The 26,735-nt window shown below is 37.4% G+C and overlaps 1 protein-coding gene across 2 annotated transcripts in view; it reads right to left on the minus strand.

Annotated features, from left to right (window-relative positions):
* Positions 1 to 1,058: 1,058 nt before the first annotated feature.
* Positions 1,059 to 26,735, minus strand: part of NRIP1 (nuclear receptor interacting protein 1) — a 258,629-nt gene continuing 232,952 nt past the window's right edge. Inside the window, exons 5-7 of one of the 2 annotated variants that reach the window (XR_009008156.1) lie at positions 23,319 to 23,422; positions 2,550 to 2,629; positions 1,059 to 1,576 (exon numbers count right to left, since the gene is read on the minus strand). The gene's annotated coding sequence lies outside the window, so the exon portion shown is untranslated. The remainder of the gene's footprint in view (positions 1,577 to 2,549; positions 2,630 to 23,318; positions 23,423 to 26,735) is intronic. The other variant, XR_009008158.1, reaches the window with a different exon arrangement.

Below are 26,735 nucleotides of genomic sequence, written 5' to 3' on the forward strand. Positions count from 1 at the left end.
GTGGATAACACTGGGTGACTTTGCCACCTTCAGTCAGCACAGCTTGAGGAAGAAAATAATACAGAAGTGCTCCCTTTGGTTTAGTTTTAAAAATAACAGTCATTGGAGATATTAAGGAACTATCAGTGCTCTAGAACTTGAGAACCTAGAGCAGCTTGCTGCTGTTTGACAGTAAGCTGAGTGGTCTAGTTGGAGGAATGCAAAATTAACTCAGAAAAGCTACTGAATATGCTGTTAACTGTTTCCTAATAATACGACTTGAGATTTTTTTCTAATTAGAAAATAACAATATATACATGCTACTTATATTCAATGAGAAATACAAAAAGTACATAAAGAAGAAAAATTGAAAATCATCCATAATTCACCACCAGAGAAAACCACTGTTAATATTTTGGTATCATTTCCCATCATTCTTTTTACCATGCATCTATGTATGGATATATGGGTACATGCACATATTTATATGCATATTTATATGTATGTTAGACTTAATATGTATAGATACTAATGTAAGTAGCTAATTTAACAAAGTTGGGATGGTTCTGTGTACGTAATATTGCATCCTTTTAAATATAAAATTATAAACATCTCTCATAAAATAGTTTCCAAAAATGGTTTTTAATAGTTACATTATATCATTGTATAAAAATTCATTTAGGGCTTCCCTGGTGGTGCAGTGGTTGAGAATCCGCCTGCCAATGCAGGGGGCATGGGTTCGAGCCCTGGTCTGGGAAGATCCCACATGCCACGGAGCAACTGGGCCCATGAGCCACAACTACTGAGCCTGCGCGTCTGGAGCCTGTGCTCCACAATAAGAGAGGCCGCGATAGTGAGAGGCCCGCGCACCGCGATGGAGAGTGGCCCCTGCTCGCCGCAACTAGAGAAAGCCCTCGCACAGAAACGAAGACCCAACACAACCAAAAATAAATAAATAATTAATTTAAAAAAAAATTCATTTAACTATTTAGACAATTAAATATTCTTTTTTTTAACATCTTTATTGGAGTATAATTGCTTTACAATGGTGTGTTAGTTTTTGCTTTATAGGATCAAAGGGTATAAACATTCTTATGTCAGAGGGCATGAACATATTTTAAAGAACTTCATAAATCATCCAAAATTGCTTTCCAAGAAATATTAAATAATTATTGAAAAGAAAATATGCATGAAGTTAATCAACTAAATATATTAACTTATAATCATTATAAACATTCTGTAATTGAACTAGAAATCAAGGCAAATTCATAAGGCAGTGTAAAAGTTGAGAATGGGCTTTGAAGCCAAGCTGTCTGGGTTTAATTCCACTCTGCTACTTGTTAGTTGGGCATTATATTAGTCTGTTAGTGCTGCCATACCAGAATACCACAGGGTGTTCTGGGTGGCTTAAGCAACAGAAATTTACTTTCTCACAGTTCTGGAGGCTGGAAGTCCAAGATCATGCTGCCATCAGGGTTGGTTTCTGGTGAGATCTCTTTCCATGGTTTGCTGATGGCTTGCTGTGTTCTCACATGGCCTTTTTTCTGTGTACATATATCCCCAGGGGTCTCTTCCTCTTCTTATAAGGACATCAGTCCTATTGGAAGAAGGCCCCGCCCTTATGACCTCATTTAATCTTATTTATCTCCTTAAAGACCTTATCTCCAAATACAGTCACGCTGAGGTTAAAGCATCAACATATGAACTTAAGGGGGGACACAATTCAGTCCATAACAGGTATGTTTCACCAAGTTACTTGGTGGTTGCATATAGGAGTTACTTCATTTGTAAAATAAACATAATAATACTTTATTGACTATGATGAGATTAAAAGTGTTATAGATAAAACATTCAAGAATAGTGCCTTGCCAAACGCATTTAATAAATAAATAGTATCACATTAAAAATTGAGGGCTTACCTGTTCATTGTATATATTAATCATGATACACTATTAAAATATACCTTCTATTACAAAATTTATAAGTTGGACATCCCATTAGCCTTAGTAATTATTAGGAGAAATTAGCAGTTAATAGAAAAGAAATAGAAACATCAAGCAAGTTATCCAAGGTCAACATCATACAGTGAATTGGCAACATGATTAAGAATAAAAACAAATGTTTCAAGAAAAGATGCATCCTTTCAATTCCTTTGAAATTAAGATAATTGTAAAAAAGAAGACTACTCATATTTTTGATGAATATTAATTTTAGTTGGTGGAAACATGAAGTTAGAAAAGAAACAAGATTTATATCATTTGGAAGATTTCAGTTTTTTTTATTTAAGAATTTTTAAACTGTCTCTCGTCCATATAGAAAAGAAATCTCCCAATACAACCATTCCCAAAATATTTAGTAAATTGCTTAAGAATGAGAAAGACTAGTGCCAAGAGACTAACAGCATTCATCTTGCCTCTTTATTCTAATAAGCTTACTTGAAAATCGAGCAACACATAAGTATTTACTGAGCTGTGTTTTGTGATTAGTGGTAAGTCAAGTACAATTGGGATGCAAAACAAGTTATGACACATAAACAGAAAATTAAGACAATACAGATATGCACACAGTACCTTGGAGTATAGCTGAAGGACATCTAACTCAGCACGGCAGAGGGAGGTTGAACAGGAATGCCAGTGTTATAGTGGTTATGCTAAAAGAAATGGAGAAAATGACATTAAACTAAAGATGAATAGTAGATGGCTGGCCATGGAGGCAGGTAAAAGGGGGAGATCAGCCAGGTAGGGGAAGGGAAATGTCCAGGTAAATAGACCACAGGACCAAAGACACAAACATGAGGAAAAAGTTGTAGAAAACTACAAGTAATTCAGTGCTGCTGAACCAGAGTTCCAGGGGGATGAAGCTGGATCATGGATGACTTGTACATATTGTCAAAGCAGTTTGAAATTTAGTCTGTAGATAATGAGGAACAGCCTGATGTAGTCTTATTGACATCTTAAATAGCAGTTTTCTGTCAGTTCTTTAGAGGATGGGCTTGAAGGTGACAAAATTAGAAGCAGGAAGACCAATAAGAAGACTGTTTTGATGGTCCAGCCAGAATTGAGGTAGCTTAGATAAAAGGGAAAGAAGCTGAAAATGTTAAGAAGTACTTAAGCGTTAAAATGATCAACTTATGACTGTGTAGATATGGAACTGTGGGAGAGGAAGATGATTAAACAGGAAGTTTAGAAAGAGGAGAAATTTTGAGAGAAGCTGACGCGTTCTGTTTCTGAAATATTAGGATCAAGGTGACGATGAGTGGTTGACAGAAAGTCGGATATATGAATCTAGAGCATGAGGATTAAGGCTGGGGTATATGGGTTGAAATAAGAGAATAGATAAGATCACCCCCTGAGTATTTAAAATGACAAATGAGTCAGGGACAGAATCCCGAGAAACACTGACTTTAAAGGATAAGTCATGTGCAAGAAGCCCATGGAAGAAGCAGGGAAGAGAGGAGAACCAGCAAAACACTGGGTTAGAGAAGACAAGTGTGCGAAAAATCAAAACAGACTGTTACCTCTGATGCATGCCCATTGGATATGCCAAATAGAAAATTATTTGTGACCTTAGAGATGTCAGTGTATGTATTGTGAGGTAGTGGGAAAACAAGCAGATTGTAGTGAGTTCCTTTGAGTAGGAGATGGATGTCTGGAAAGATGTTAGAATCTCTTTTGGCTTACACAGGCAGGAGGTAATGTCCCATCACCTGGGGTGATATACTATGGGATGAAGCAAACACAGAGACAGAAGTGTCCAAAGTAAGCAATATGCAGAGAAGTCTGACCCAGAGGTGGAATTATGGTTCAAGGCTAGGATTCCTAGCCTAACACAATGTGTCCTTATCTGAGAGAAAAAAAAGTATTTCAAGTGGAGAGCTAGTGACTGAAAAAAGCATTATCATTAGAACTTGAAAACAAAGGCACCACAAGCAGAAGTAGTAGTAAGATTGACTTTTATTGTTGTCACCTGCAAGTTACTCAAAAAAGATCCCTTAAGTATACCCAGATTAAAGGCAGATCAAGTTACACAGAATGTTTGGGGCTAGAATATGCAAGCAAGATTAAGTGGCTCTAACAAAGGGAGAAGAGTGTGGGGATAAGGAGCCAGGGAAGCAGAGAACGGGATTGACAGGAGAGAAACGTGATGAAAGTGTTCAGTCTGGCAGAAATATGCAAGAACACCATAACTAAATTGCCAGAATACATGTCAGGAAAGTAAATTATCCAAAGAAATAAGAAATGGACAAACCAAGAGAGATTAGCACTTCAGAAGTCAAAGATTTGTGAGAGCATCCATCTCAGGCACGCACAAATTACTCCATAAAGTTTTGTTGAATGAAGAACTGAATGAATAAGCAAATTAAGAGGAAAAAATAAAGTTTTTTTTTACTGTGGATATTGGCAACAGTTTTATTCTGTTCTACTTTAAATTAGGATGGCTAGATAATATCTATTTTTTCATCTAAAATTTTCACTTTTTAAACTGTGCATTATCCCACACTTCTCTAGATGTGTTATTTTATAAAAGTAATCATTTTTACCATGGAAAATTAAATGGAATCAGTGGAAGCCATTGATAAAGAGCACTTGTAAGCACTAAAAATTAGTTTTTTCTCTACTACTGTCCTATTTCTCAATGTCCTCTCTCAGTAGGAAAGGTATTAATCTGTTCAGTTTTATCCTAGAACCATATTTTTACATTTAATTAAAGATACAACACATACACAAAGCATACCTTCACTAAAGGGCATACCTTAGTAAAGACAGTATAACATGCTTCTATAACCTAGCAAAGTCAATCTATGAGAAGAATAAATTAAGGGATAATTTAGTAACTACCAGAATAGTCTGAGAAGATCTTGTCTGGAGGACAAAACAATAGAAAAATAAATACAAAATGATTAAATCAAAAGGTATACTTTCAATTTAATAAAATGATAAAGAGAAATGGACTTTGAGTCAGAAGGAAAATGTTCTAGTTCTATGACTTACTTTGTAGTCTAGGACAAAACATTTTAGTGCATTTGTGTTTATGTTTCCCAGTTCTTGCTTCCATTCCTTGCCCTCCTCATTTTCTGTGCAGTAGCCATAATGATCTTTTCAAGACATAAATCAAACCATATCACTTCCCTGCTTAAAACTCTCCAATATTTTCTTGCTACAATTAGAATAAAATCAAACCCATTACCCATGACCTTCATCACCCTACATGAACAGAGCCCTGCTTACCTCTCTGAACTGATGTCTTTCCACTTTTCCCCTCATTTACCATTCCTGGCTTGCTTTATGTTCCTTAAACCGTACAAAACTCGTATGTGCTATTTGTCTGTCTAGAATACTGAGCCCCAGGTCCTCCTTTGGTTGGTTGGTTTTCATCGTTTAGATGTCAACTCAAATACTACCACCTCAAAGATATCTTCCTTGACTTTCTACAGGAAAATAGTTACCCCACCATCATCCATCTATCTCTTATCATATAACAATGACTTTACTTTATAAAACTTACCACTGTTGAAAATCATGTTTTCACTATTTAGTGTTTTATATAGGGTGTGTCTCACCTATACAACATCTCCTTGCCTATCTTATTCATCACTGAAATCTCTGGGTCATAACTGATGCTCAGTAAGTATTTGTAGAAGAAAGAAAAGAAGGAAGGAAAAAAGGAAAGGAAGGGAAAAAGGAAAGGAGGGAAGCAGAAAGAGAGAACTAAATAAATACAATATTTGATAATAAAATGAGACAAAAATATGAAAAGGAATATTGGAAATAATCATCAAGACATTATTTAGATATCACAACATGCTTGAATATATTTAAATACCACACACTTGCTATGATTTAAAAGAACTACATATACTATTGTTTTCATTTTCTTGATATTTCAGTGAAACCTAAACAATGCAAATATTTTATGCATATGTGAGGGAGTGGGTGTGGATATATGTTTTAACTTTCATGCTTTATTTGGGTGAATATAGGGTATAAAGAAACATAAGAGACATCCCTAGAGCACCTTCAAGATGTCAGCATTCACATACCCATGTGCTACCCCTCTAAATTACATTTCTCCAGCTGGCTTGGTTAATTTTGAAGTGAATGAGCTAACAGTGCCATATCACACCCAAGCAGTACAAAACTGTATAAAAACACAATGAAATAGTGATAAACAATGGATTATTTCAGTGGCATATGGCAGAAACACAGTCAGGCCAGCCTCAAATACAACCCTTGGATTCTGTCTAAAAATCAGTGCTTGAATTATAGACTTAGCATTCAAGGCACTCCTTGTAAGCAATAAGCAGTTTTCCAAAGAGGAGAAAAGGAGGGTCAGGTAAAGGAGAAAAAGAAAACACACTGGTCATTGGAGAAGAAAGATAAACTAGAATTAGTGAGTAGTGCATGCATGCCAATCTACAAGGGGCAATATAAAATGTATGACACATTCAACAGGAAAAAATGGCAACAAATAGATTGATAAGTATGAAGGAAAATAAATATAGAGAATATCAGGGGACATAGAGCAAAGGAGAAAGAAGATAAACAAACGAAATTTTAAAATGTTCTTCTATACTCTCTCTCTCGGTATAAAATTGAAATTTTTACACTAAAATGATGACAAAAACCCCATGTTGCACATTAAAGAAAGGTTAGAAATATGTTGCTAAAATCTGATCTTCACCATCCCTATGTAAAAAAATCCCCTCTCCAGGACATGTCTTCCCCCTTTCTTCAATCCCCAACCATCTTCTTCTGGGGAACAATGAGTACTCACTCCTAATTTCTGAGATTAAAGCTTCCATGTGAAGAACCCATAGTGTAGCCCATTTTTTGCCTCTTAATATCTTATTTATAAACTGTAGTTCAATGTTAACAAGACTTTTTCAGTGACAAGTGAGAGATTGCACATTCTTAAGAATCAATAATAAAGTATTTTTTTCCAGAAGGAGTAGATTCTTGACTATTTGATGCCAGTGGCTACCCACATGTTTTCAAGTGAGAGTCTTGTTGATGCAGAGTTTCTTGATGACACAAGCAATCTGAATAAGGTGAATTATTAACATATTGAAACATTTCAAAATAGTTTGTAAAAGGAGTGACATCAGCAAGATGACCCAGCCCTTGTTTACCCATAGAAACACACTGGTTTACCAATGATGTATCGATCAGGATACCTTTATGAGAATTCCAGAATCCAGTTAAAAAGTTGCAGTGCAGCAGGTGAGAACAAAACCGAGGACAGCCACACTGAAATAAGTAATTAGAGTAATTTCACTTTACTTGCATCAGCCTCTCCCCCAAGCCAGCACAGCTCAATGCCAAGATAGAATGCCCCATCTCATGACTACTCCCTCAGAGGGAAAGTGAAGAATGGAACATGCCTCCAATGTTTTGGCTTTCTGGAGAGCTGCATGAGGAACTGGTTTCTGTCTCAGCTCAGGTGGAGGACTGACAAAACCAGTATACTTTATATGTCTAGAAACGTCTGAAAACAAAGGAAAGCTTTGGGTAGATTGTTGTAGCCAGCACAGCTAAGAGCAATTGGGAAAAGCAGCACAACCTTAGGATTCTCCCTCAAGAGGAAGGGAGAAGAGTGGAGCATGTGTTCAGCTTTCCAGCTCTTTAGAGGACTGCTCAAGAGACTGGTTTCTGTCTCACCTCACTTGGAACACTGATGGAACCAACATAGTTTGGATGTCTGGGGACCATTCAGAACATAGGAAAGAGACGGGTGGCTTGCCACAGCTGGCACAGCACAGCATGATCAAGAGAAGGTGAATAACTTGAGGTTTCTCCCTCAGGAGGGAGGGAGAAGAGTGGAGTGTGTTTTCAGGGTTGTGGCTTTCAGAGGGCTGCCCAAGTGACTGGTATCTGACTCAGAGCACTGAAAGAGAGCTGCTATACTCTGGAGGCCTTGAGGCAATGACAATAAGGAGGACTGGGTGGCTTGCTTCTGTAAAACTAGAGAACTTGCAGAGCCACAGACAGTCAAAATATTACAGGCTCCTGAAAAAGAAACCAACAATTGAGAAATTGTCCATACAGGCCCAGAGAAGTCATATTGCCCAGCAAAAAGTTTTCAGAGGCCCTTGGAATCTCCAGTTGGCTGATTGGTGAGGGTCTGAGCCTCCATGAAGCCAGTCTGTAAAGACTGAGAGAGGTGACTGCTTTTTCAAGTGCAAAACTCCCAGACTTCCCTGGTGGCGCAGTGGTTAAGAATCCGCCTGCCAATGCAGGGAACACGGGTCCAATCCCTGGTCTGGGAAGATCCCAAATGCCATGGATCAACTAAGCCCATGCACCACAATTACTGAGCCTGTGCTCTAGAGCCCATGCTCTGCAACTACTGAGCCCACATGCCACAACTACTGAAGCCCACGTGCTTAGAGCCCGTGCTCGCAACAAGAGAAGCCACCACAATGAGAAGCCTATGCACCGCAATGAAGAGTAGCCTCTGCTCACCGCAACTAGAGAAAGCCCATGCACAGCAACAAAGACCCAACACAGCCAAAACTAACTAACTAAATAAATAAATTTATTTAAAGAAATTAAATTAAATTTTAAAAATCCCAACAAAAAAATACAAAATATATGAAGGAAGAAGGAAACATGGCCCAATCAAAGGAACAAAAGAAATCTACAGAAAACAAGCATAAAGAAACAGAGGTATATGACTTACCTGAAAAAGAATTTAAAATAACTGTCATAAAGATGTTTCATGAGCTCAGGACAACAATGCATGAACAAAATGAGAATATCAACAAAGAGATAGAAAATATTTTAAAAGAACCAAACAAATTTTGGAGCTGAAGAATATAAACCTGCACTGACAATGTCACTATAGGGGTTCAACAGCAGATTTGATCAATCAGAGAAAGTGTAAGTGAACTTGAAGATAAGTCATTTAAAATTATGCAATCAAAGGAAAAACAACAATGAAGAAGAAGGAGGAGGAGGAGGAGGAGAATGGGAAGAAGAAGAAGAATGAAAAAGAATAAGAAAACCCAAGGGATTTATGGGACACTCCTAAGTAGATCAGTATATTCATTGTGGAAATCTCAGTAAGAGAAGGCAAGAGAAAGGGGTAGAAAGTTATTTTAACAAACAGTGGCTGAAAGCATCCTAAATCTGGGAAAGGAATAGACATCCAGATTCAAGAAGACTAACAAATTCCAACTAGAATGAATCCAAAGAAGTCTAACCAGAGACATATTTTTAATCAATTTGTCAAAAGTCAAAGACTAAGTAAGAAAGAATTTTGAAAGCAGCAAGAGAAAAGAAACTCATCATACATAAGAGAACCCCCATAAGACTTGTGATATTGTGGCTTATAAGAAATATATATTTGGTCTTCATCCCTGTTTCTGGCATGTTGCACTCAAAACCCTTGGAATTTCCTGAGTGATGAAAGTCATAAAGGTGTCTTTTTTATGTTAATGAGGTGATTTTGGACCCCTAAGAATGGGGGTTTCCAGTGGAGCCAGCCATGTGATTAGAAGTTTAGAATTTTCAGTCCTACCCTTCAACATCCAAGGAGAGGAGAGGGACTGGAGGTTGAATCAATCACCAATGGCCAATGAGCTAATCAATCACTCCTATGTAATAAAGCCTCCATAAAACCCCAAAAGGATGGGGTTTGAAGATTCCTAGTTGGTGAACATGTGTAAATTCAGGGAGAGTGACATGCCTGGAAAGGGCACAGAATTTCCACACCCTTTCCCCATATCTTGCTCTATGCTTCTTCCATCTGGCTCATCCTGAGTTATATCCTTTTATAATAAACCAGTGATCTAGTAAGTAAAATGGTTCTCTGAATTCTGTGAGCTGCTCTAGCAAATTAATCAAATCTGAGGAGATCATGGGAACCTCTGATTTATAGCCAGTCAATCAGAAGTACAGGTAATAACCTGGACTTATACTGGCCTGTAAAGTTGAGGGAGATGATCTTGTAGAACTGAATCCTTAATCTGTGGGATTTGATGCTATCTCCCGGTAGATAGTGTCAGAATTGAGTTGAATTCTCAGACACCCTACTGGTGCTGAAGAATTACTTGGTGCTGTGTGGGAAACAACCCCTCCTCCACCCAATGACACACACACACACACACACACCCATAGCTTTGGAATTGCTACCAGAACCAAAAGAAGATTATCAGTGAATTTCTCAGCAGTAACATTACAAGCAAGCCAGGAGGGAGTGGTATGATATGTACAAAGAGCTCAAAGAAAAACCTGCCAATCAAGAATATCATTCCTGGCAAAGCTGTCCTTCAGAAATGAAGGAAAGATAAAGACATTCTGAGACAAACAAAATCTAAGAAAATTCAGCACCACTAGAGCTGGCTTAAAAGAAATGCTAAAGGGAGTCTGTCAAATGGAAACCAAAGGGCATTTAACAGCAATACAAAAGTATAAATATTACTGGCAAGGGTAGATATTTAGACAAATAGAGAGTGCTGTAATACTGCAGTGGTGGTGTGTAAATCACTTTTAATTCTGGTATACAGGTTAAAACACAAACTATAAAAAATAAATATACCCTGTAAATCAACTATGCTCCAATAAATTTTTTTAATAAAAATAAATAAATAAATAAACAAACCCAACAAATTGTGTAGAGTAGGATCATACCTCAACATAATAAAGACCAGGTGCAACAAACTCAGAGCAAACATCATACACAATGGGGAAAGATTGGAAACTTTTCCTTCAAGATCAAAGATAAGACAAGGGTGCCCACTCTCACCATTTTTATTCAACATAGTACTGAAAGTCCTAGCTAGAGCAACTAGACAAGATGAATAAATAAAAAATATCCAAGTTGGAAATGAAGAAGTAAAATTGTCATTATTTGCAGACAACATATCATATATATAAAAAATCCTGATGACTCAATGAAAAAAACTGTTAGAACTAATTAACAAATTCAGTAAAGCTGCAGATATAAAATTAACATACAGAAATCAGTGGCATTTCTATACACTAACAACAGAATACCTGAAAAAGTAATTTAAAAAAGTATCCCATTTATAATAATAACATCAAAAACAATAAAATACTTAGGAATAAATTTAATTTAACCAAGGAAATAAAGGATCTGTGCAATGAAAACTATAGGACTTTGATGAAATGAAAAAAACCACAAATAAATGGAAAGATATCCCATGTTCACAGATGGAAAGAATTAATATTGGTAAAATATCCATACTATCCAAAACCATCTATAGTTTCAATACAATTGCTATCAAAATTTCAGTGGCATTTTTCACAGAAATAGAAAAATACTAAAATTTGTATGGAACCACAAAAGACCCTGAATAGCTAAAGCAATCCTGAGAAAGAAGAAAGCTGAAGGCATTACATGTCCAGATTTCAAACTATACTACAAAGCTATTGTGATCAAAACAGTATGGTACTGGCCAAAAAATGGACACAGATACCAATGAAACTTTTATCTTACACAATACAAAAAAATCCACTCAAAATAGATTAATGATTTAAATATAAGATCTGAAACTATAAAATTCCTAGAAGAAAACATAGGGGAAACTTTTTATGACATTGGTCTTGGCAATGATTTCATGGATCTGACACCAAAAGCACAGGCAACAACAGCAGTAAAATGGGACTACATCAAGCTAAAAAGCTGATGCACAGCAAAGGAAAGAATCAATAAAGTAAAAATACAATCTATTGAATGGGAGAATATATTTGCAAACCATATATTGGATAAGAGGTTGATATCCAAAATACATAAGAAATTCTGACAGCTCAATAGCCAAAATAAATAAATAAATGTGATTTTAAGAATCAGCAAGGGACTTGAATAATCATTTCTCCAAAGAAGATATATAAATGGTCAACAGGTATGAAAAGATGTTCATCCTCACTAATCACAGAAATGCAAATCAAAGCCACAATGAAATATCACCTCACACCTGTTAGGATGGCCATTATAAACACACAGACACACATAAACACACACACACACACACACACACACACACACACACACACACAAACACACTCTAACCAGTGTTTGTGAGGATGTGGAGAAATTTGGACCCTTATTAGTCAGAATGTAAAATGGTGAGTTGCAATGGAAAACAGTATGGAGTTTCCCCAAAAAGTTAAAAATAGAACTACTATATGATTCAGTAATCCCACTTCTGGATATTTATCCAAAAAACTGAAATCAGAATCTCGAAGAGATATTTGCACTCCCTGTTTATTGCAGCATTATTGACAATAGCCAACAGGTGGAAATAACCTAAATATACATTGACAGATGAATGGGTAAAGAAAACGTACATACATATATATATATATATTTATATACACACACACACATATATATATACACACACATATATATACATCACAATGGAATATTGATATTCAGCTATAAGAATAAAAGGAAATACTGTCCTATGCAACAACGTGGATAAATCTTGAGGACATTATGTGAAGTGAAATAAACCAGTGAAAGAAGGGCAAATAATACATGATTCCACTTTTATGTAGTGGAGTCACTTATATGACTATCTAAAATAGTCAAACTCACAGAAACAGAAAGAAGAATAGTGGTTGCCATGGGCTGGTGGAAGGGGAAAATGGAGAATTGCTGTTCAACGGATTTAGAGTTTCAGTCATGCAAGATGGAAAAGTTCTTGAGATCAGCTATGCAACATTGTCCTTATAGTTAACAATGCGGTTTTGTACACTTACAATTCTGTAAAAAGAATACATCTCAAGTGATGTGTCTTTTGCCACAATTAAAAAATAATTTGTAACATTCACCAAAAAAGAATTTCCTTACTTTATGTATAAATATGAAAGTACCTTTTAATCTATAGCTTATTTTTATTTATATATACTGTTCAATGATTTAAAAGTAATCATTGTAAAATTAAATTATCTTGGCAAATATGGCTTCTTACAGTAGGAAATATTTACCTTCATACAGTGACTGAAAAATAAAGATTTCCTAATCTCAACTCACTGCTCTCTAATAATAATATAAAATTATAAATTAAAACTTTCAACTCCTATCTGAAGCATGAAACTCCAGAGCCACTCCATATTAGGGGGAAAAAAATATGTGCTTAAAGCTAAGATTCAAAATTTATCTCCCTGGAGGAGCTTCTGTCCTCAGAGAACCCACCACCAATATAAATCATAATACAATGATAACCAAAGGGACTTCCACAGATAATGACATTTATTTCATTACCTCTGAATTGCCCCAGCCTAATGGAGAGTAGTCCCAAAGCATATGTATACTGCAGATCATTGTACTTAAAAAGTCAAATGTGTTTTGTCCATATTTTAAAATGTTGCTACTTACACACCAAACATGTGTTCCACTGTCCACTTCTCTCACACAGCCTTTCACACAACATAAAACCTTTAATCATGGTATTAGTATACTCTTCCAAGCAAATGAAATGATGACTTGCTCACATTCCTGCTTTTCCCATATGATCATGGCAAAATGAGATATGGGCAATTAACTGGTTAGCCCAATTCAGCATGGACTCTTAATAAAATTGTGAAGAGGGAGGAGTCTGTGGTTCATGTAGAAAATTTGGGAAGAGCTCATTGTGAGGCTAATGAAAATATTCATTTATTCATCTCTATGAGGTCAGGAAAAGCATGTTATTCTGGTCTTCACTATGTCCCCAACGCTCTAAAAGTGTTCAGTAAAAATTCCTTGAAGGAATGAGTGAAGGCACGTGCAAGGATATATGGATCTAGTCTGGAAAAGGGTAATTAAGCAAAAGTACATGCCTTGACAGTATATTAAAATACCAAGCAAACAGCTCTTTATTGCCATAGGAGTCTTCGTTATGGTCAGCATTATGAAATCTACAATTCAGAGCCAGTCTCCCACTGTAATATTTATTTAAGTGTTCACATAGAATTTATTTACTTATGTTTTCTTCATAAAAGGCATTATTTAAAACTTGTTAGCTGAATCCAAAAAATTAACGACTACTTCTTTTTCCATAATTTTACCCAAATGATGAAGTACACTTTAAACATATACCGTGCTGTATGTCAATTATATCTCAATAAAACTGGAAGGAAAAAAAAAGTTCATGGAGAAAGACTGCTGTAGTGTCTGAAATTGTATAATATATAAAACATGCAGCCAACTTTGCTCTAAATAATCTGAAAACAAATTTATATTCAGGGTTTAAGCTTAAACGTTAATCTTACCAAAGATTAAATATATCCTGTGGTCCAGTAGTTTGTGTTCTGTAAATCTTTCTTTAAACAATCTCAAATGAATGAATTTATTCTCACAATTTGTGCTTTGTTAGAATTGTGCAGTAATTTCATCTTAAGTAAATAACTATTTATGCCAGTAATGTTACAAACCTTTATCATTCTTCCTGAAATCACTTAGCTGGACTTGCCCACTCATTTTTAACAGATGGCCTAGCCTCCTACCTCACAGAGAAAATAGCAACCATCAGTCACAAACTCCACCCCCTACATTATCTGCATGTTCCTCATCTTTCCAAAGATAACACCTCTATCTGTATTCTCGATTTCATCTTCCCCTCCCTTCCCTTTTCCTCTCTTCATGGGTTCTTTCAATAACTGCTTATCGAGTGCCTTCTAGTGTCAGAATATTCAAAGCTGGGGATACAGTGTTAACCAAAACAGACGAAGGCCCTCTCCTCATGGATTTTCCATTCTATTGTGTCCTCCAAGCCCTTTTTAACGTTCACCTCCTTTTTTATCTTCAATATATCATCTCTTGGTGGCTCTTCTCTTTCAGCTTACAAGCCTATGTAACTCATCTTCACACTAAAAATGCATCTTCTCACTTTGCTGACCTTCAAGGTATGTGTCTCCTTACCATACTGCTACAATCTAGAATCAGCTGCAGTTTCTGTCTCTCCTTGCACTACCTTTTTTCACTCCTCAATGCACAGCAATTTTACTTTTGTTCTCTTACTCTAGTGAAACATTATTTATCCTCAGCCTTTGACTTAGTCCTACTTCCTTTGAATTCTCATGAAGTCTAGGACAGAATGTAGTTTATTCTCTTTTTGCTGCCACCTGTTCCTCTGCCTGCACCTTTACTGCTGGACTCCCCAAGATTCCTACTTTGGCCCTCTTTTCTCATTCTATCCATTTTTCCTGAACCATCCTACCTACGGTTTCAACTTCTACCTATGTGCCAATGACTCCAAAATCCTGTATATTCAGACCCTCCTAAATACCTTATCTACATTTTCAGGTAGCCAAAAGACATTCGCTCTTAAATGCCCACCAGCATCACGTGCTAAAGAGATGGTACTTAGTGCTACAGAGTAACATAAAGAAAAATATTACCAGCTATGGAACAGAAAAGCTCCAAAATGCCAGTGATTTAGTGAAATAGAAGTATTTTTCTTGCTTATATAAGGTTCAGTTGGTGTTGGTGGTGGCAGTGTAGTGCTGGGGTAAAGCTGGTCCCCGAACCTAAGTTCCTAGAGACTTTTTTATTATGTGGCTTCCAAGGTCATCCAGCAGGGCTTCATCTGGCCTGCAGTTGGGAAAAGAGTTCATTAGATGGTGCGGAAGGCTTTTACGCACCAGTTCTAGATGTGGTATATTTCACTTTTACCCATATTCCAAGGAACAGAATTCAGTCATATGGTCCCATGTAGATACAAAGGGCTTGGGAACGATAGTCCATAGTCAAGCAGCCACTTTCCAGCTGTACAAGGGCAATGCAGATTTCCAATAGACAGCTAGAATTCTCTGCCACAGAAGTCATGGGTGACCTTTGCAGAGACAGACTTTTGTTTCCAGTCAGTTGAATAAGGGCTGAGAAGTATGAAAGTGGAGACTCTCTGGGCACTTCTCTTTCTGGAAGCACAACTAGAGGTGCTAATTTAATTTAATGTTTACAGAATCAAAACTTGTTTGTTAAGGCAAGGAAAGAGCTTGGAAAGCAACTGGCCTCTCTGTCTTCTACCTTTATTCCTTTAATCCAAACTTCGCATAATTACCAGAATGTCATAGGTTTCTTCCCTAATTTTTTCCTCTGTAAATTTATGGAATTAGTTTTCTGGTAATAAAAGTAACAGATTAATCTTTCTGAAACTCAGTTAATCATTTCGTTCCCTGTGTTAAGACATTTAACAATTCTAAGATAAAGTACAAGCACGTACTGTGTCATGAAAGCCTTACAACAGGACGCCAGCCAAACTTACCTATCTCACTGAACTCACTTGTCTCCCATCAGTTCAGCAGCATTCTAGTCTCCCTAAGGTTGGAAGAAGCCAAGAACAAAGAGGATGCTGGGAATATCCTTCCTATGATGTTTTGAGTTAGAATCAACCATTGAGAGGCACCATACAAGATTTGGAAGGTAAAGAGAAAAAGAGGGCATTATTTCTCAGATATTGCAAGCAGGTGCTTGTGTGGTTATGAGATCTGAAGCACCTTCTGAGTGGCTTTTGAGAATCATTCCATAGATATTCTGCACTACAGTAGTCTTTATCTCCCCAAGGCCTTCCAATGAATATAAGCTTCTAATTCCCTGAATTAAACATTACAACCTTGAAATTTAGAAAGTGCCTGAAATTTTCCTGAACAAACATTGATATACCCACCCAAGTGGACACACGCACACACACAAAAACACACCCTACGCTCCAGCCAAACCGAAATTCTTGCCATTACTAAAATCCAGTTCATTGTTTTGATATCTGTTGCTCTCTTTGCATGGTGCAAATTTTCCCCGACATTTCTGCCTGAAAAATTCCCACTGTCTTTCAAATTCACCCATCATCTTCTAACTGAAACCTTCCCTGCTTCCCCCAATTACTGACACATTCTCCATGGGGAGCCCATAACATCTTGTTCGTACCTCTCACAGGGTACCTAAAACATTGTTTACATACCCCACCTTGTCGAGAAGAATCATGTTTTGTTATACTTTGTGGCCTCAGTTGCTAGTGCAAAGACTGTCACATAGTAGGCTTTCAACAACATGGGTTATAGGGTCCACTTTTTAAAAAAAGGTTCCATTTTGAAATAAAATGTCATTAATATAAATGAACATTTTCTTCACAGCATACTCTCAAAACTGAGAGAGTAAACCTGTATGTGAGGAATGCATCTAAGGCTCGTTGAAGCATCCTGGGAACCCCTCTCTCCTGGAGTACGTGAACATGAACGGACAGATAAGCAAGTTATCCTGCCCGCTCCCCGCCCCCCCTCCCCGCTCCCCACCGCTTGCCTTTCTCCTCTCAATCTCTTTATCACTCACAGATGTAGTTATTCCATATACTGGCATCCTAGGAAGCAGGTTTTATCCCAGTTCCTGACTCCGGGATCCTCATACATTTCACTCCCAAACACCTGCTGTAGAGGAAAGGGCTCCTGCATGTCGTCACGTGAATGACACTGCATGGCTGACCTTCCCACGGGAGATGCCCTGGTTGCCCAGGCAGGTGGCACCACCTGCCGTCTCAGCGGCAGCCTGGGTGCAGGGGACCGTACTCCAGCCACGTGTGCAAGGCAGTAGCAACACAGCCGGGAGAGGAGCCCCAGCTGCAACGTCAGATTTCCCTCATTAACACGGGCTCAAAGTGACTCTGCTATTTCAAATGGCTCCTCTCTAATTAAATTGATGCCAGCTTCTGTGTCTTGCCCTATCCCAGGAATTTTCAGACTGCTGCTGAAGGCAAAGACAGAGAAAAAAAATTAATCTGATGAGCCCTTTTGCCTGGTTTTAATTTCCATGAGAAGCTTTATTCAGATGAAATACTTTTAAATATTTTAAACAAAAGTTACAACCATGCATTCAATTGATTCAGCAAATACGGCATTTATTGGGCATTGGCTTGACCAGGGTTGTCTTAGGAGCTAGAGTAGACTGATAAAACAAGATAAGCATGTTCCTTGCACTCTTGGAGCTTCTAGTGGGGTTTTATTGAAGGGTTTGGGGAATAAATAAAAAAATAAATGTGCGGTATAAGAGTAAGTTCTATGAAGAAAAACAGAGCAGAGCAAAAGTATAGAGAGGGCCCATGGGGGTAGACGGAACACACTCTTTAAGCCGGCGTGGTCCAACAACTCCACTGTGATGCGGAGCCCTTAGTGTCAAAATCTGAATAAAGCAAGGGAATAAGCCAGGAAAGTATCCATGGGAAGAGCATTCCAGGCAATGAGAAGAGAAAGGCCTGGGGTAGTAGAGATTAGAGTAGTAGAGTAGAGTCTGGAGTGTTCAAAGAACAGCAAGAGGGCTAATGTGGCTTCACGTGAGAGGTGGGAGATGAGCTGGAGAGGTGAGCAGGGACCAGGTCACTTAGAGATTTGCAGCTGAAGTCAAGGCTTTAGTGCGAGCCTAAATTACTATGACACTTGTGACAGGACTTTAATTAGGGCCACGCTCAACGTTCCTTACTCCTCTTGGGGAATGAAAATAAATTAGCCAGTCTAGAAGGAGTAAAACCAAGAAAGTTATTCCTGGTGCCAATTGTTCTGTAATTTGTTATGCTATCTATTTTCTAAAAGTAATTACCTTGTTAAAACTTCTCATTTATTTACACCCAAAGGACTTTGAATAAACTGAAGTTAAATGGGTGTGAGTGTTTTTACAAAGTTGGGGGAAATTACTTAGCCTGTGGTAGAAGAGATTTTGCCAATGCCCTTGTGAAATTCTTTTAATTTCCTGGGAATGCAGTCATGTTTTTTTTGATTTTTGATTAAACCTTAGAAGATGATCTACTGTTTTACATATGAGAACACTGTGACTTTTGCAAAAGTCATGCAGGTCACGGTGGCTGTTCCAATCAGATTTTGGCAGCACTTCAGGATGTGGGGTGGGCTTGGGAGCCAGATACACCCGGACTTACAATCCAGCCATATTCCTTCTGCTACTCTGAGCCTCAGTTTCCCCAAATTGGTTGATAATTGGAATCAGATGTAAACATCTAGCCTAGCGCCTGGTGCATCACATGCACTTTAAACTAGTATTTCTGTCTCTTTAGTACCAGTCGTTACACTTCATGAAGCTGGTGAAAAAGAACATTGTTGTACTTCTTCTCTGCAGAATATTCCCCAAGGCCACAGCGTATTTTGTTTTCTCCATTAACTTTTCCCTTTCTCTTACCATATCTCTTAGAAGCTAAGTCAGAGTAAGAAAAGCCCTCCCTTCTCCCCAAATATAACAACCTTCAAACAGAAATAGGCCGCTGTTGTAACCAGGACCTCTGCCACATCATATACACAACAAACAAATGGGTCCCAAACCTATCTGGCAGGATTTTAATACCTATTATTGACCCTTCTAGACCCACATGCTGCTACATTCTGGTTTGAAAGACATTTCTACACGTGTAAATTCACTCCCATTGATGGATCAGCCACTTAATCTCAAAGTACGTTGCATGAGTGCTATCTGGTTCTAGGATTCATAGTAGCAATTCGTAACTTGAAGAAAGAAAATATACAGTGGCACCTAGCAGATATTTGTCTCTGGCTTCTTATGTGACAAAACCCTCTGGAACTTTTGTAGTTGCTTCAAGTTTCTAAGCTCCCAGGGAAGCATCTTTGAACAGCAACAAACTTGCTGATAATAAGGGAGAATTCTTAGGGCTGTTATTCCAGATTTCATGAATCATTAACGATCTGAGGTAAACCCAAGGTTTACCAACTGGCAGTTTTGTTCATTTGCTTCCAATTCATTGTCACCATTATGTAAAAATGGCCCACCCTACACAGGATACATAGCTATCTGCCTATTTGGTCATGAACTGCCCCCGGCAACTAGAGCCTCAGCCCAGTGCTGGGCTGCATATTGACTTTTGACATTGCTCTTAAGTCTATTCTTGTCACAAACTCATAGTATAAATCATTTTCAGTTTATTAAAATTCAAAACACATATATTAAAAATCTAAGTATCAAAATTGCATGTAGACACTAGAAATTTCTTAACAATGTCAAGGTGTAAAACCCATTTGCTCTCTCCCATGGCCTTTGGTGCTCTTTCCTTCTAAGCAGGGGTGCTTGGGGGAACTTATTTCAGAGTCAGATTCCCTGGACTTCAAAAGATTCCATGTAGAATATTGGAGGTATTGAGGAATATATTTTCCTGCTTTTCCCAATGAGGTTCTAAGAAGCTAGCAGACTGGCTAGAGCTGTACTGAAGAAAACAAGCCAGAAAAGAGAAGTAGAAATCCACTGTGACATCATGGAGAAAAGGGAAAGTAACTCTTTTCATTATCATCTTTTTCCCTCTTCTTTGATCAGAATTCTTTTCATCTCCTCTGAAACTTCCACTCGCTTCTATGCTTCCAAAGCCCATGTCTACTGTATCTTACATGTAACCTTGCCACGTTCACTAAATTGAACAGAGAATGTTTTTTCAATGTCTCCATTTACAGATTCGAGTTTTGACCTTTCTTTTACATAGTAATATCTGGTATTATATACTAGATATTAATAAATAGTAACCACTATTATGATAACCAATTCATCAATATTATCTTCATTAGAATTAGTGATAATTACCATCAATAGGAATTTCATAACGTGAAAGAAATAACTGTCATCTGTAAGAAACAATATCCTACTTTGGTGAAAGATTTCCCACCTTGACAATGAAATATTTTATATTTCTCCTTCCCCATGAAAAGGAGATAACAAACATTTCTGAATAGACATAGCCTTATTCAGTGTGGATAATTATACCACTGACAAAAGTACTTTACTACATTTTGGGATAAAGTTTTAGCAGATATTTCTTATTTCTTTCAGTAGATGAAGCATGAGTATTTGGTTCAGTAGATGAAGCATGAGATTTAAATCAGGATTAAAAAAATTTCCCCTGAACATTTTACTTCCAATGGAAACATTTGAATGTTAACAATTCACTTTCTTCTTTGGCTCTCCATTGTCACCAGACCCTCTTACTGTCTTATGTGTAATATTTATAGGGTCATATTTAGATAAAGCAAGAAAATAAATAAGAGATTAAAAACAAACTCATCATTGCATGGTACATATAAGGAAATGTCCTAAGTATCGTTAATGACCAGGCTCCTTTCTTTCCATGTCACTTTTTTTCTCAGGTTTCTACTCTATGCACATTATTTGATGGGATAAGTATAAAATACTTATAGTAACATGTATATTACAGGTATCTCCAGAGACATGAAGCAGCAAATGTGTGCTTTTTCATAAATAGAAAAAAATAAAAATAAAACAAACTAAAGCAATGGTTTCCAAAGCATGGACGCTGGACTAGTAGTAATATTATTACTAAGAACTCACTAAAAATGCAAATTATCAAGGCTCCATCTCATAGATACTGAATCAGAAACTCAAGAGTGCAGCCCAGCAATTTATGTTTTAACAAGGTCTCCAGGTGATTCTGAAGCAGCTGAAAGTTTGAGAACCACTGACAAAGGGTTTTTTTTTTCATTTAGAACTAATGTATTTTCTTTACGTGTATTCACACCTGGAAGTCTTTAAAAAGTCCCATTTCATGACTAAGACCAAAGTAATAGACTTGCTATGCAAGTAGTCCAGAGATAACCATGAGAGTCATCCATCAGTATCAAAAAATTCAGTTGAGCCTGGGTTTGTAAGTCAGTAAAGAAAATGAAGGTTTTATCATAAAAAATAAAAATGCAAAGACATGTGCATCCATGGAAGTCAAAATGCCATTATTTAAATGCTACCTACATGTTCATAACTATTCCAAAATGAAATAAAAATTCATTTAGGTAAGCTAAGAGAATATCACTTAAAGATGTGTGATTGGCAGAATTCTGGCTCCTGTAATATTTGTTCATTACTCCCAGGAATATATTAGATTATATAGCAAAAGGAACTTGGAAGATGTAATTAAGATCACTAATCAGCTGACTTTAAAATAGGGAGACTATCCAGGTAGACCTAATCTAATCACATGAGCCCTTAAAATCAGAGATCTTTCTCCAGCTGGTAGCAGAAGAGGAAGTCAGAGAGTCAAAGCAGGAGAAGGATTTGACCTGCTACTGTTGGCTTGAAAAAGAAGGGGGTTAAGGAAATGGGGACCTCAGTCCTACAACTGGATTCTAAAAACCACCAGTGAGCTTGGAAGCAGGCTCTTCCCCAGAGCCTCCAGGTAAGAGCCCAGGCTGGCTGGCACCTTGATTTCAGCATTTAGAAGGTGCTGAGCTGAGAGAACCTAGCTGAGCCATGTTATGCCCAGATTCTGACTTCAAGGACTATAAGATAAGGAATGGGTGTTGTTTTAAGCTGCTGAATTTGAGGTAATTTGTTATGGCAGCAACAACAAACAAATACTGGCTGTTAACTTAAAATGCTGTTGCAAGTCACCCACATTTTGCAATGAACCTGCTGCTTTTGACGGCAAAAGAACCACCTGAAAATTTAACATTCAGAACATGAGGTCTTCCCTAGTGAGCTTTTGTAATAGTCAGATTATCTGAACTATCCCTTTGGCTTCCTAAAGGCAGTCACTCCTTCAGTACATTTGCCTTGAAGGCACACTCACTTTCCTTTTAGGCTAGACAGCAGCATCTAATATTCATATATCAATCTCTGGAAACTAGAAAGATGTGCCTATCTTTTTTCTTTGCTCTCCTCCTTTAGAGGAATCTTTCTGTGTAAAGGGAACTTAGTTCATGGGTTCAGAGAAGAGCCACAGCTAGCCACATTGCCATATCTTGATGGGCTTTAATCTGTGACATATTGTCAAACCCCAGCATTTAAAGGAAAACAGTCTTTCAAATGTGAGTTCAGTCATTTTTCACTTTGCAGACATTTAATTTAATTCTTTTTATTTAAGGGAAGCATGAAGAGGGCTGCTCATAAGTTTATGATATTACCCACATACTGAAGTCCCCAAGCCCTTGAAGAAGCCAGGTTAACAGGGACACTCTGGGCAAAGGTGACAGGTGGTGTATTAGTTGCTAGGGCTGCTATAACAAAGTACCATAGACCAGGTGGCTCAAACAACAGGAATTTATTTTCTCATGGTTCTAGAGGCTAGAAGTCCAAGATCAAGGTGTCAGCAGGGTTGGTTTTTTCTGAAGGCCTTGTAGGTGGCTGTGTTCTGCCTGTGTCTTCACAAGGTCTTCCCTCTGTGTATGTCTGTGTCCTAATCTCCTCTTCTTATAAGGACATCAGTCATATTGGATTAGGGTTCACTCCAATGACATCATTCAACCTTAATTATTTTCTTAAAGGCCATATCTCCAAATACAGTCCCATTTTGTGGTACTAGGAGCTAGGACTTCAACACGTAAATTCAGGGTGGGGGTGGGGGGGGGGGACACAATTCAGCCCGTAACAAGTGGCATTCAGTTACTTACTTCAGGAGTATAGCTCGTCTCTTCATGGCTACCAATGGTCCTTCCAGACAGAGCATCAGAACCTTTCTCACTTTTGTTAAAGGGCTCCAGAAGCAGTTTATCTCCTACATAAGGCCAGAAAGGATAATAGCTATATTTGCAAATATTAGGTAATAGGAAGTGACAGAGCCATGATAAAGCAAAGTCTGCTGATACAAAGCCCAGTGACCTTTCTATTGTGTTGTACCATTAGTACTGCTTTACAACAAAAAGCTTCTCAAGAAACCATTTGCATTCTCTTTATATCATAGTTACTAAGACATTCCATTAAATTATAAAAACATTAACATTTATCCATTCAACTGTTTATCTCTCTTGTGTTCTCTCCATGCTTCCTGAAGTATCCATAATGGAGAGGATTCAATTTTATTTAATTTCATGTATTTCACTGAACATAAAAGCTAATTAAAATAATCCTTGACATTGATTTCATCAGTGTGGCAGATACTGTAACAGTGGTTTACGTGCATTATCTCATTAAACTCACAATAACCCTGTGAGCTAAACAAATGTCAGAAATGGGAACTGAGGATCAGAAGTTCAGTATCTTGCCAAAAGTCACACACCAGTATATAACAGAGCTGGGTCTATCAAGATATATACAACTGCCTCTCTGATGGTGATTAGCTTTAGAATATGATAGGCAAAACTTCTATCACAGAATGAAGAAAAGTGGCATCATAATTCATGAGTTCCAATATATAATGAGAAAACATATTGGCAAGAGGTAAGTCACTAATTGTATTGCTGTATAATATAAGCTCTGGCTATCAACCTGTCCTTACAAAGTCTAGGTGCTTCCGCATGTGAAACATATCATGGGCTTTTAGAGGTGGAAAACCCCTTTCTATTTTGTACCAAATTATAAGATCCTCTAGAAACATTATGTTCACATATCTAAAATGGAATTAAGAATAGAATACAATTTTCAGACAAGAGGCACACTACTCTGGTACTCAGGTCAAAATCATTAATGTAATGGCTATGACTACCTACTTCAGAGACAACATGAAAAAGGAATGGGCATTTTCAAGAGGAAAAACATAAACAAGCACTGCCTTGGAGAGAACAAACAGACATACATCGAAAGCAAACCTAGACCAATTCTTCTCCAGGAATGAAAATTAATCTAAAACTCACACTAGTAAACTTCTTGCTAGGAAAAACAAAAAAAATTCAATATTTGAATGACACTACAAATTCCTATTGCTCTATTACAAGTAAACTATTAACATTTCCTAGTAATATTTTTATTGTTCTAGCAGACTGTTGAGAGCAACTATTCTCTTTTCTTGTCAAGCCTTGAATTGAAACAACCTCATCTACAAATTCAGTGCCACGACCAGGAAGGACTCCAGTTTCATAGAGAGCCTGGAGGTCTAGGTGTGCCTCCCCATCTCCAACTGTGGAGAGGCACATCGCCTTCTGCTGGTTAAAACCCTGAGGCCACAGCATAAATACCCTTCAAAAAAGTGAAGTAAAGAATCCAGATAAACATGTGCTGAAAAAATTTTCCACCAGAAAATCTGCACTAAAAGGAATGTTAAAGGAAATTTGGGGGGCACAGGAAAAGTATACCAGATTGAGATTTGAATCTATACAAAGGAATTAAGAACACCAGAAACAGTAAATATGAGTAAATATAAAAGAAAATTGTCCTCATTTTTAATATACTTAAAAGATAATTGGCCCACAGGCACATGAATAGATGCTCAACATCTCTAATCATCAGGGAGATGAAAATCAAAGGCACAGTGAGTTACCACTTCACACCCATCAGAATGACTATCATCAAAAAGAACAAAAATAACAAGTGTTGACAAGGATATGGAGAAAGGGAACCCTCATACACTGCTGGTGGGAATGTAAATTGGTGCAGCCACTGTCAAAAACAGTATGGAATTTTCTCAAAAAACTAAAAGTAGTAGAACCACCATATTACCCAGCAATTCCACTCTTTGGTATATATCCAAAAACAAAAAACAAAAAAAACAAAAAAACAAAACCCCAAAACACTAATTTGAAAAGATACATACATCCCAATGTTCATAGCAGCATTATTTACAATTGTCAAGGTATGAAAGCAACCTAAACGTCCATCGACAGATGAATGGATAAAGATGTGATATATATATATATATGTGATATATATATATATATATATATATATATATATATATATATATATATATAGTTCATGTTTTTCCTCTTGAAAAAGTTCTTTCTTCTTGAGCCCTCCTGGGGTTCTTCTCTAAATTTTCTTCCTGGGTGATCTTATTCATTTAAGTGGCTTTACATGTCGTCTTCATGCTGAAGGCTCCCAAATTTTTGTCTCTTTTGAAAGGGGTTCCAATGCTGGCTCAGACTAAGCCAACCATGGTACTGCATTCTGTGGCCACAGAGATTGGTTTAGGGAAGAACATTAGACATGGTTAGAGCCTATGGGACTTTGATGGAATTTTTTCCAGTTCTTTCCTCTGTTCATGTTTTTCCTCTTGAAAATGCCCATTCCTTTTTCATGTTGTCTCTGAAGTAGGTAGTCATAGCCATTATATTAATGATTTTGACCTGAGTACCAGAGTAGTTTGCCACTTGTCTGAAAATTATATTCTATTCTTTTTTTTTAAATTTATTTTATTTTATTATTTATTTATTTATTTTTGGCTGTGTTGGGTCTTCGTCTCTGTGCGAGGGCTTTCTCTAGTTGCAGCAAGTGGGGGTCACTCTTCATCGTGGTGTGCGGGCCTCTCACTATCGCGGCCTCTCTTGTTGTGGAGCACAGGCTCCAGACGCACAGGCTCAGTAGTTGTGGCTCACGGGCCTAGCTGCTCCGTGGCATGTGGGATCTTCCCAGGGCTCGAACCCGTGTCCCCCGCATTGGCAGGCAGACTCTCAACCACTGCGCCACCAGGGAAGCCCCTATATTCTATTCTTAATTCCATTTTAGATATTTGAGCATAATGTCTTATTTCTAGAGAATCTTATAATTTGGTATGAAATAGAAAGGGGTTTCCTACCTCTAAAAGCCCATGATATGTTTTACATGCAGAAACATCCAAAAAGAAAAAAAAAAAAAAAAATATATATATATATATATATATAGATATATATATATATGAAATGGAATGTTACTCAGCCATAAAAAAGAATGAAATTTTGCCTTTGCAGCAATGTAGATGGACTTGGAGGTCATTATGCTAAGTGAAATAAATCAGACAGAGAAAGACAAATAATGTATGATATCACTTATATGTGGAATCTAAAAAATACAACAAACAATTGAATAAACAAAAAAGTAGACTCGGGGCTTCCCTGGTGGCGCAGTGGTTGAGAATCTGCCTGCCAATGCAGGGCACACGGGTTCGAGCCCTGTTCTGG

This window comes from Balaenoptera acutorostrata, chromosome 4 (assembly GCF_949987535.1).
Source record: "Balaenoptera acutorostrata chromosome 4, mBalAcu1.1, whole genome shotgun sequence".
NCBI classification, from domain to species: domain Eukaryota; kingdom Metazoa; phylum Chordata; class Mammalia; order Artiodactyla; family Balaenopteridae; genus Balaenoptera; species Balaenoptera acutorostrata.